The sequence below is a fragment of the Hemitrygon akajei genome, chromosome 7 (assembly GCF_048418815.1).
Source record: "Hemitrygon akajei chromosome 7, sHemAka1.3, whole genome shotgun sequence".
NCBI classification, from domain to species: domain Eukaryota; kingdom Metazoa; phylum Chordata; class Chondrichthyes; order Myliobatiformes; family Dasyatidae; genus Hemitrygon; species Hemitrygon akajei.
In genome coordinates, this window is record NC_133130.1 from 79,186,498 (window position 1) to 79,198,766 (window position 12,269).

Below are 12,269 nucleotides of genomic sequence, written 5' to 3' on the forward strand. Positions count from 1 at the left end.
TGTTTTGTTCACTCCAGTTCTTTTCTGACAAACTGTTGTCAATATATTTGCAAAAAAAAACTATCTTTTTGGTGTTGTCCCTTTTAAAGACCACATTTTCCCAAAAAAAGGTGTAACATTTGGGCCTTGTTATGATACTTGGAGTGTGGTTGGTGCTAAATGATATATCATAATACAATAGGATGTAGTTTGATAGCCTTGAATCGGTTATGGATAGATTTTCTCTATAAATAAACTGATGACATTATGCACACAGGTTTGACTGTTCCTCCCCAGCATCCCTCATTGGACCAAAGCTACATTTGGGAAGCTGTGAAATGAAATTGCTGGAAAGACACAACAGACCAGTCAGTATCTGTGGGATAGGAAGCAGAGAATCTAAACCTTAGTCCTTGGCTGATTTTCCCTGAGTTTTGAGGATGATTTTCTCCCACTGCAGCTCCTTGGCTTCTGAGATGAACCCTCAAGTCAAATCAAGTTTATTGTCATTTAACTATATACTGTACATGTATCTAACTATATAATGTATCGTTGTCGTGGCTATCCCTCGAGGTCAAGGATGATGGTCTTCGTTCCGTTGATCTATCACAGAGTGAAAACGCCTGTGCATGTATTTGTTTAACGTGTACTTGATGTTGCACTCCAAGAAGCACACGATACTTCACAAATCAACCAACTGATTTCAGTGGCATGGAAACCATGACAATTGAAGCTGATGGGTATGTTGCAGCCTTCATCCGCCTTCACAGCTGTTGAGTTCCAAGTAACTTTGTCCGCCTGTTCCATCATTGAGGTCTTGGTTGGATTGTTCTTTGTCAGGGACCTCACCCTCAACCTTACCGCCATGGATGACCCTATCAGGAGCATAGCTCCAAACAGCATCGCTCTCAGGATCTCAGGACCACACAAGCTTCTCCACCACGACAAGGCGACAACCCATGGAGAAGATATGATGTATATAGAAATGAGACAATGTTTCTCCAAGCCAGGGTATAAAACACAGTAGTACATATAACACACAATAACTTATGCAGATAAGGATAAAATCTATAAATGAATCACACATAAATAACAAACTGAACTGCATTAATATTATATATTTTAAGGTACAGAACAGCTGTTCTCAGACTCCTTTACAGGGATATCTGGTCCAAAGCTCGACTGCTCCCATATCAGATGGAGATGCTACTTGTCAAGCCACTCTCAATGGTGCTCCTGTAAAACACAGTTAAGATGGGTGGTGGAAGCCTTGCTTGCCTCAACCTTCCTAGGAAATGGAGGCACTGCCTTGCCTTCTTGATCAGGGAAGTGATATTAAGGGACTAGGTGAGGTAATCTGTGATGTGAACTCCCAGGAGCTTGGTGTACTTAACTCTGTCTACGGAGGAGCCATGTATTCGCAGAGGAGGATGGTTCATCTGCACCTTCCTGAAGTCCACAATGATTTCCATTGTCTTTCCCACATTCAGGCTTAGGTTGTTCTTCTCACACCAATGCACCAGCCGCTCCACTTCCTCTCTGTACTCCGCTTTGTCATCGTTCTTGATAAGGCCAAGCACTATTGAGTCATCTGCAAACTTGATGACACGGTTTGAGCTGGATCCTGCAACACCATCAGTCAGCAGTGGGAACAGCAGTGGGCTGAGCACACAGCCTTGGGGAGCACCAGTGCTCTGTGTAATGAGAATTTGCTGCCTGGACATTACTATACAGAATCCACAGTCAGGGCAAGTGGGTGGGTTAACTGGGTTCTTGAACAGTCCGACCACTTCCTGTGCTGACCCTCGTGTGTTCCCATAAGAGTGTGGCAAGGTTCTGAGTGCCTTCCCAAAAGCTTCTCAGCCAGTTTGTGCAGTCTAGGCCTGGCAGCCCCATCAGCTGTTGAAAACGCTACAGTCTAGAAATCATAGTTCACTCCTTTTTGGCGTGATAAACTATCGTGTGCGGGTTCTAACATCTATCAGGTGACCTGCAGAGAGACTGGGAAGTTGGGAATCAAAAGGTTAATAATCGGATGGTGTAGTTTTCATGCTAATTTGTGTGTGAAAGGTTTACTTGCACATTTCCAGACTGCAGCTCCTGCACTGTTGCCGCTACGAAACAGGGAAAGCTGGCCAGTTATGGAACGTGTCCCCAGGACAGCCGTGGAGGACCTGCATGGTCTACCTTGGAATTGAAGGAAAATGGAGAGGGACGGGGGCACTATGTTCATCTGCACAGACCAGTTTCTCCATGGTCATTTGCACAGATTAAGTCATGTTTCATGAGTTGCTCCATGCCTCTATAAGTTTCACTGAGCTGGCGTGATGTTCAGTGAATTGTGTAAATTATGGGGCTCCCATCAATGATTGTAGAAATGCATTACTGAATAAAATGACACAGCATCTGTCTTGCTTCGGGGCTACCTGTAAGCAAAGCAATCTCAAGGTTGTATGATTTACACATTCTTTGATAATATATATACTTTGAATCTTTGAACAGAACAGAAGCCTTTAAGTCACAATTCTTTGCAGATTATGGTTGCAATTGAATGTCCAATTGATACTAGGTGAAATAGGTGCTGGGTACCGAAGTGCTTTAATTAGATATATGTTAGGCAAATATTAGAGATGCTAAGACACATTATAACCAAAAATACTTGGGTCATTTATCCATTGGCTGTCCTTTCAACCTCCTGTAGTGCTGTGGTAACACTAAAATAGCAACAAATACATCCAACAACACACACAAAATGCTGGTGGAACACAGCAGGCTAGGCAGCATCGATAGGGAGAAGCGCTGTCGACGTTTTCGGGCTGAGAACCTGTGGGATTGAGTCAGTGATAGTCATGTCAGAGATTGAGGTGATCTTCAACAGCTTCCTACCAGTGGATGTTGACTATCTTACTGTCTTCAATAAGCTCTCCTTCATTCCTTGCTGTTCGTGAGGTGGGTCCTCAGGTGTTTTGGATGTAAATGGTTTTCACAATGCTGAAAAATCCAGTTATGTCATGATACTTGCTGAGCATCTTGTGCTCTTTCCAATAATCATGTGTTTTTAGAGCATAGGTATTTTTGTTGAACCTCAGCTCTCTGTAGACATGTTTGCATCCCCATGAGTTATGGTGATATATCTGCTTGTGTATTTCCTTCAGCTTTTTTTTCAAACCCGTCTCAGTTCACTGGTTGGGGAAAATGATAGTGACTTCATAAGGGCTAATTATGGTGGATCTCAGGTTGGTACTCGGCAGCCCCTGTTGGGTTAGATTTGTCACATTGTACGTAAAGTGTTGATCACATAGAGCTTCCCCTGTGAGGTCCGAGTCCTTCAATGTTGATCTTCCTACAGGATTTTGTTATCATAGCAAGGCCATTTAGGGGCTGGATTGATAGAGATGGGGCTTTGGGTAAATTACTGCAGCTGTGAATCAGTAGCCTGGAGTTACAATCAAGTTGAAACCCTACAGTGACAGCTGCAGACTTGAATTCATGTTAATAATCTGGATTATTATTTTTTTAAAAGCCAGCAATTGGTGACCACAAAATTGCTGGATTGTAAAAAACCCGTTTTACTCATGAATGTCCTTCAGTAGCGGAAATCTTAACTGGTCGGAACTCTAGGTGACTCCGGACCCAACAATATGGTTGCAAGAACAGTTAGAAATGGCCAACAAATACTGGCCTTGCCGGCAATGCTCAGATCCTGAAATATAAATTTAAACAAATTACTGACAGAACAGAGCAGGCTGTGCACAGTTCACCAGTTGTTGGTTCCTGTCATTGATGTGAGTGATATGAATAATGAAATCCAACAGGTGCAGGCTGCTGGTTCAAGGGTGTTGCTGTAAGTGTTTGACTTGACACTGATGAAATGGGGTGGTGATTATGACAAGATCTTGTTATAAGCATGACGTCAGAATGATTCCTCACATTAGATTTTCTTTCCCTGCAAATTGAACATGTCCAATGCATCGCGAGCATTGAATCATCAAGAAGGCTCTGTCTCACATTAGAAATTTGATCAGGGATTGCACAAGTTTCGAGTACCGATTCCTCTTTGATCTCACTGGTTGCTTTCTGGGTTGGGGAGAAGGCAATGCTTGCTCTTCTCCAGACTGTGATGGATCAACCGTGTAATTTCAATGCATTCTGTATCAATCCCAAGTGCTTTTTCTTCTTTGTTCTGTCTGTTGTCATGACTGGGTATGGAAAACATTTATTAACCATTGCTTATCGGGGTGTTTCCAAAAGAAAGTAAAATTTTAACAAATGCTTGAGTCACGCTCATGCAAAACAAGCTTTTGTTCAGTGTTGTCCAGTGTTTTGTTAAGGTTGAATCATCAAATGAATGATTACCGGTAATTGACCTGTGAGCAAAAGATATTGTCTACAGTTTACAAAACCTTCAAGTGTGAAAGTTTCTTGGTCAATTGGGATTAGTCCATGGTTGCTAAGAATTCAAGAGGAGTGTATGTAAGTCATTTTGAAATGATTGTGCATAATTTGTTGCATAACTGGCAAGGATTATATGCAAACTCATTGCCAATTTTACTGTAACCTAATAGAGAGAAAATTATGCTTTGCTTTCAGCACTAAATTTAATATTGCTTGGTGGTGAAATTTGATATGTTTCAGCATTTACTCTCTCCATTAGGGGTGCCTTTGACTTGTAATACACCAAGGGCACAGGCGATATTCTAAGCAGTTGTGCATATTCTGACAGACAGTGGGTCTCTTGGGTAGAGGCATTAAGTGTAGCAAATAGGACAAGTCATTCACAATAAGAAGTCTAAACAAATGCAATTATGTTGTCATGTGCTATATTCATTTTGTTATATGGTCTTCCTGTTAGCTGTCAAAATAATGTTTTTTCTATCAATAAACAAACACATTAAAAGAGAATATTTTACTATGCCATTGGTGTGATGCTGTTGAGATTTAGAAATTTAGTGGATCAAAATTAACAAAATTATGTGACATTCACAATCTGGGAATTCAAAGTGGGCATAAATTTAAAAGCTGGTAGCTGTAGTAAACATATCAGAGTGTTGCGGATTTCTGTGAAATGTGCCGGAAATCAAATAGTGGAACTCAGATCTCCCACTCTTTTCCTGGATTCCAAACCAGAGTGCCGGTTCCTGACTTTACTGAGCTGAAGAACTGGCTGCACAACTTGGATGACCCTTCAGGTTTACACCAGCCAGTACGCTGTGTGGCTATATTCATTCACATGGAAATGTCAACCTTCATTAAAAAGATTAGAAGCTATGTGCTTTCATTTTACTTCCTTCTCTTAGATATTGAAAAAAATGTACATAAGGCAAAAGTGTTTTTTAAATTCATTTTTATATTATTCTATTTTTAATGATCACTTCTAATTTTAAATGTACTTCAACCAGTTCTACATTCACACAATAAATGGTAGGAGCATAAACAGTATTGTGGAATGGAGGGCCCTTGGTGTGAAAGTGTTTAAATATTTGTTTAGCCTTTTTTATCATAAATGAAACACTCTATTTGATAGAGGTTTACAAAATTATGAGGGGCATAGATAGGGCAAACAGTAGTAGGTCTTCTCCCATATTGTATTTTAATATAATAATCAACTTACTCATATTAACTGAAATGTCTTTCATTGATTCTATTATGGATTTACTAAGTATGCCTGCAAGAAAATTAAATCTAAGGTTGTACATGATGACATATATGTACTTTGGTGATAAATTTACTTTGAACTTTTGAACTTCTATATTAATGTTAAATTTGAAGAACCAAACTTGTTAATTTTTAGTTAAGATTGGTGACCCCATTCACTTGATTGGATAGGCCACGTCTAACTGGGCTGAGGGCTGGATGCAAAGTGAATCTATGCATTCCTCAGTTCAGTTTGTAATGGGATGACACCTGACTAGATGGTTAGTCCCGGGGTAAACCTGAGGTCAGATGGTGCACACTATGACCCTGCTGTTTCCATTCTTTCTTCACACTGAGAGAATAAACAGCATGGAAGCATGTCATTCAGGCCGAGGAATCTATTTCGGCATTAATATTTCACATCAGGTTCATCCCAATTTGAAATTGACAAGGTGGAACGTTGAGGGCTCAGTGAACACCAACATTTTAATTATAAATTTCTTCCTTTACAAAAGGGTTCCATGTCATGGCCATAAGGATAACGGAAACATGAGAAGCTGAAAGAATAATTTTTAAAATGAAAACATTTTAAAATGGAAGTATTTAGGGCCTGGAAAGCACTATCATGGATAGTAGCAGAGGCAGATTCAATTGTAACATCCAGAAGAGGGCTGAATAAATATCCAAAAGGGAAGAAGGCGAGGAAGAGGGTCGAAGTGGATTCTTATAACACTGGTGTTGATGGGCTGAATGGCCTTTTTTACATACTGTAATCATTCTCTGATTGTGGGTGAAGTTATATTTCTCCCCAACTAAAACAGTCATTCTTTTTTTTTGCAGTAGGAAAGATAGAAATTTGCATTATGCTTCCCAAAGTTTGAAAAATTTAAATTTAAGTTGAATTATCTGGCATGTGTAAAGGATTTGTTTTAGTATTGCTGGTGGAAGGCCTCAGTCTGAAGTGAACTTTTTTGAGCCCAACACCAGAATAGACAACAAGAGCAGCTTTCTGGATATCTCAGTGCCAGTTTTTCTTCAAAGTAACAGCTGTGGGATCTTAAACAAGAGAAAATCTGCAAATGCGGGAAATCTGAGCAACGCACACAAAATGCTGGTCTGTGCTTTTTTCCATAAATGTTGCCTGGCCTGCTGAGTTGCTCCAGCATTTTGTGTGTGTTGTAGCTGTGGGATCTTTTACATTCACCTGAGGGTGAGGACAGGAAGTCAACCTTGAAGTCCTTTCTCAAAATGTGACCTCCATCAGCACATTACTCGTTCGATGCTGCAGCCTAGACCTTGTGTATCCATAACTGGAGACAGATTTGGAACTATAGTCAACACTGACAGAGCATACTGTGTTAGGCACAGAGCTGCAAGGATCCCTACAGCTGTGAGACGAGTTATACCTTCATAGCTGTTAAACTAGCCAATTTGATCTATCACTTAAAGGGTGAAAGTCTGAATCCTTTATGCCGCTCCGAGTATCAGGTTGTGAAAATCATTAGCTAGCTCCACGAGGTCAATGTTAGGCATATCTTTTATAGAAATGTTCAAAATACCTTTAAAGTAGAACTCAATCCTTTTGTTCATTTCTCTTTCTGGCTTGTGTTAGGTAGGGAAGTGGGGTGGATGATAGTGGCAAGAGTGGGAGATGGGCTGTTAGAGGTGAAGCAGCCAGGGTTTCCCTTATTGATCTTTATTCAGTGGCCACTGGTGAAGTGCGCAGATTGGCTCATAATTGTTTGATGAACATGGGATCCGTTTGTAATCACCAAAGCTCCTATTCATTATGACCCTTCATTAAAACAATAGGTTGTTGGCATTTATTATTGCAAATAATAACTCATTAACTACATCACATCAACTGTCCTCTATAGCTCATTAATGAACAGTAAATCAAGAAAACAGGGTAGAAATGTATCCTCTGCGGTGTGCTGTACCAGATGTAGTGACAGATGTGCATTGAATTTGAATTCTGAAAGTCCACTCAATATAGGAACATTTGTACCCTGACATTTTAGAACTATAGGCTTTATACTTAAACATTTTACTTCATAAATGCTTCCTGGAATAAATTAAAAGGTTAATCCCATCTGGATTTTTGATTAGACTTTTCTCTTGTCTCTTGCCTACAATGAGCTTTGATCTCTTTTAGCAGCGCTCCTAAATGATGCAAGCCTGAAGCTCAAAACTTTTATTACTTTGGCCATAAACCAGTAATCTCTTTCATGACAGGTCACTGACGTTCATGGGTTGGGCCCAAGGAACCTTTCAGGATGCACAGTAGATAATAATTTCCTTTGTATCGATTAGTACTGCATCTTGTGTTGATGACAAGGCTGTCTGTAATGGGGGTAATGTGACCCATTTCCAAATAGTAATATTCATTAAGTTTATTTCAACTGAGCACATGGGTGATGAAGGCACTTCAAGCTGAAACATCTACGTTCTTACTCTTTCCAGATTTCCATTAACTGCAGTTTAGCAATTTACTCATGGGTGATTTGGTGTGCTGATCTCAGGCTTGTTAACAAACCAACCTAAAATTACCTCTACATCTACTTGGTCAGTACCTGAAGCTCCAGCATGTGGGATTATGGGTTTATGGACATTCTGCCAGCCAGATTGCTGGATTCCATCCTTGAAACAAGTCTTAAGGACTTTTTCAATGCCATTAAAGGCCTCAGACTTGTTTGTCAGCTCTTGGACAGCAGGGTTGAGGATAAGCAGCTTATGTGGAAACCTCAAATGATTATTTAAAAGCTGCAGGCAGAGAGAGTTTGATTACTGAAAAATTGTAACAAACACAGCAACCCCAAAATACTGCTGATTGGCCTCTTCATGCCGGATTAGATCTTTCCAATTTTCCCTCTCTTTCCTACTTGGTTATTATTCTCCCTTTCTCCTTTCTGTGGGTTACCTACAAATTGCTCCACTGCCCACTCCCCTTAGTCGACACCTGGCACTTCTGGCAGCAGGCAAAAAGGAACCGGTGAGCTGCCTCTGGACAACTAATTGGCTTGCTCAGCTACTGGGCACAATACCAGGCATGATGTGCCACCAAGTCACCAAATTCCAAACCCTATGTTTTCCAATAGCCTCAGCTGTCCCTATCTCTGTAACCTCCTCCAGCCTCAGAACCACTGGGACTACAGTTCTGGTTGGCTGATTGTCCTTAAAATTAATCACTCTTCTGTAGGTTTCAGGACTTTCAATCTAAAGTCCAGAATATATTTTCGTCTTTTCCCTAGGCCATTCAAGATAGTCCTTAAAATCTCTTTGGTCACTTGTTACTTGTCACCTCTCACTCAACGTCAGCAAGACCAAGGAACTGATTGTAGACTTACGGAGAGGGAAACCAGAGGTTCATGAGCCAGTCCTCATTGGAGGAGCAGAGGTGGAAAGGATTAGTAACTTTAAATTCGTGGTTGTTACTATTTCAGAGGATCTGTCTTGGACACAGCACGTAAGTGCAATTGCAAAGAAAGCGCGGCAGCACCTCTACTTCCTTAGGAATCTGCAGAGACCTGACATGACATCTAAAACTTTGACAAACTTCAATAGATATGTAGTGAAGAGTGTATTAACTGGCCGCATCATGGCCTGGTATGGAAACGCCAATGCCTTTGAACGGAAAACCCTGCAAAAGGTGATGGATTGGGTCCAGTACATCATGAGTAAAGCCTCCAAACCATTGAGCATATCTACATGAAACACTGTCGTAGGAAAGCAACACCATCATCAGTGTTCCCTACCACCCAGGCCATGCCCTTTTCTTGCTGCTTCCATCAGATAGAAGATACAACAGCCTCAGGACTCACATCACCAGGCTTAAGAATAGTAACTACCCCACAACTATCAGGCTCTTGATCAAAAGGAGATGATTACACTCACTTGTCCATCCATTGAGATGTTCCCACAACCAATGATCTCACTTTAAGGATTCTTTATGTTGTTATCTCATGTTCCTGATATTTATTTTTATTTATTTACATTTGCATTTTACACAGATAGTTGTCTTATGCACTCTGGTTGATCTTTCATTGATCCTGTTATAGCTACTATTCTATAGATTTGCTGAGCCTGCCTCCAGGAAAATGGATCTCCGGGTTGTATGTGGTGACATATATGTACTTTGATAATAACATTTACTTTGAACTTTGAATATATATAAAACTTATTTCAATGCAATTTATATGTTTGCTGATGCTGGAAATCCGAGCAACACATACAAAATGCTGGAGGAACTCAGCAGGCCACTGATCTCCCTCCTGGCACTTATCATTGCAAGCAGAACGTGCCACACTTGCCCCTACATCTCCTCCGTCGCCACCACTCAGGGCCCTAAACAGTCCTTCCAGGTGAGGCGACACTTCACCTGTGAGTCTGCTGGGGTCACTTACTGTGTCAGGTGCTCCTGTTGTGGCTTCCTGTATATTGGTGAGACCTGACGTAGATTGGGAGACCATTTCACTGAGCACCTACACTCCCTCCGCCAGAACAAGCAAGATTTCCCAATGGCCACCCATTTTAATTCCACTTCCCATTCCCATTCCGATATGTCTATCCATGGCCTCTTTCATTGTCGTGATGAGGTCACAGTTAAGTTGGAGGAACACCACCTTATATTCCGTTTGGGTAGCCTCCAACCTGATGGCATTAACATCGATTTCTCAAACTTACGGTAATGCCCCCTTCACCATTTCCCATTCCCTTATCCCTTCCTCACCTTATCTACTTACCCACCCATCGCCTCCCTCTAGTGCTCCTCCCCCCTTTCCTTTCTTCCATGGCCTTCTGTCTCTTTCACCAACTTCCCAGCTCTTAACTTCATCCCTCCCCCTCCAGGTTTCACCTACCACCTTGCGTATCTCTATCCCCTCGCCCCACCTTTCAAATCTATTCCTCAGCTTTTTTTCTCTCCAGTCTTGCCGAAGGGTTTTGGCCCGAAACGTCTACTGTACTTTTTTCCATAGATGCTGCCTGGCCGGCTGAGTTCCTCCAGCATTTTGTGTGTTGATATGTTTTGTTACGTAAAAACTGCCAGATTAATACTCATTGCTGTTAAGCTCAGAGGCCTACAAATATTCGTCTTAGACTTGCCATTACTTTCCTTTCAGGTTTACTCTGTTGATATTTTCCAGGTGTCCTGAGGAACCGTTTGGCATCATGGAGAAAATGAAGAACATGTAATGAGTAATTCCGAGTGACTTCACAGAGTGAACTGAAATGTGTCTGACACAATCAATGAAAGGAATGTGATATCCCTGCAGGGTAAGGAGTACTTTGCCTGAATATGACAAGCAGAGAAAAGCCTTTCACCACAAGCACAGAGCTGTGATATTTGCAGCAAATAGGGAGCAATAAATGAACTGGCTTTCTAAACACCATATTTTTTAGAAGGGAGAGCAACTTGTACAATACATTTCTTTTTGATTTAAAATACATGATGTAATCAGAGACTGTGTTTACCCGTGGTAAGTGTGTCCAATTTTTACGGTGACGTGTTTTGACAGGATTCCCAGAATATTGAAGTGGATGGTGCCACACTTTGAAAGTTTGTTTAATGACATGTAAACTAAGTTGTTGTGAAAATATGCATTGAATTCAAATTTGGCAGACTTGCTTTAATAGCTTGTATTTCTTCTAACAACTGGGCAATCAACTTTGATGGATGACTTTGAACACAAAGAAAGCAAAGCAGTCAGGTTAAGTCCTGATGCAGGGTTCCAATCAGAGTCATCGATCATTTCTTTGCCTCCACAGATGTTGCTTGAACTGCTGGGTACTTCCAGCATTTTGCTTATTGTTCCAGATTCCACTGTCTCTTTTAGTCAAATTAAAATGTAAATGGATGTTAGACCATTAGACATAGGAGCAGAATCAGGCCATTCAGCCCATCAAGTCTGCTCTGCTATTCCATCATGGCTCATTTATTATCCCTCTCAACCCCATTCTCCTACCTTCCCTTCGTAACCTTTGACACCTTGACTCATCATGAAATTATCGTCCCCCACTTTAAGTATACTCAATAACTTGGCTTCCACAGCCGTCTGCGGCAATAAATTCCATAGATTCACTACCTTTGGCTAAAGAAATTTCCTCTCATCTCTGTTCTAAATGGATGTCCCTCTATTCTGAGGCTGTGCCCTCTGGTCCTGGACCAACACCCCCCCCCCCCACCCCACAATTGTAAACATACTTTCCACATCCACTCACTCTAGGCCTCTCAATATTTGATAGGTTTCAAAGTGATTCCCTCTCATTCTTCTAACTTTCAGCGAGGACAGGCCTAGAACCATCAAATGCTGCTCATACATTAACCCTTTTATTCCCAGAATCATTCTCATGAGCCTCCTCTGGACTCTCTTCAATGTCAGCACATCTTTTCTTAGATAAGGGGCTCAAACAGCTCACAATGTACCAAGTGTGCTCTGACCAATACCTTACACAGCCTCAGCATTACATCCTTGCTTGTATATTCAAGTCATGTCAATGAGTGAATGGATAGGAAAAGGTCTTTACTGAGACTAAAATAGTGTTAACAGTTTTAGCTACTTGACTAATGTGAAGTTTCAAAGGTTTCAAAGCTACATCTAATGTCAGAGAAATGTATACAATTACATTCTGAAATTCTTTTTCTTTGCAACCATCCA

General features: G+C 41.0%; 1 long non-coding RNA gene across 1 annotated transcript in view; it reads left to right on the forward strand.

The window, feature by feature from the left end:
- Positions 1 to 4,326: 4,326 nt before the first annotated feature.
- Positions 4,327 to 12,269, forward strand: part of LOC140730604 (uncharacterized) — a 29,941-nt gene continuing 21,998 nt past the window's right edge. Inside the window, exons 1-2 of the long non-coding RNA XR_012099640.1 lie at positions 4,327 to 4,452; positions 10,758 to 10,887. This is a non-coding gene — a long non-coding RNA (uncharacterized lncRNA). The remainder of the gene's footprint in view (positions 4,453 to 10,757; positions 10,888 to 12,269) is intronic.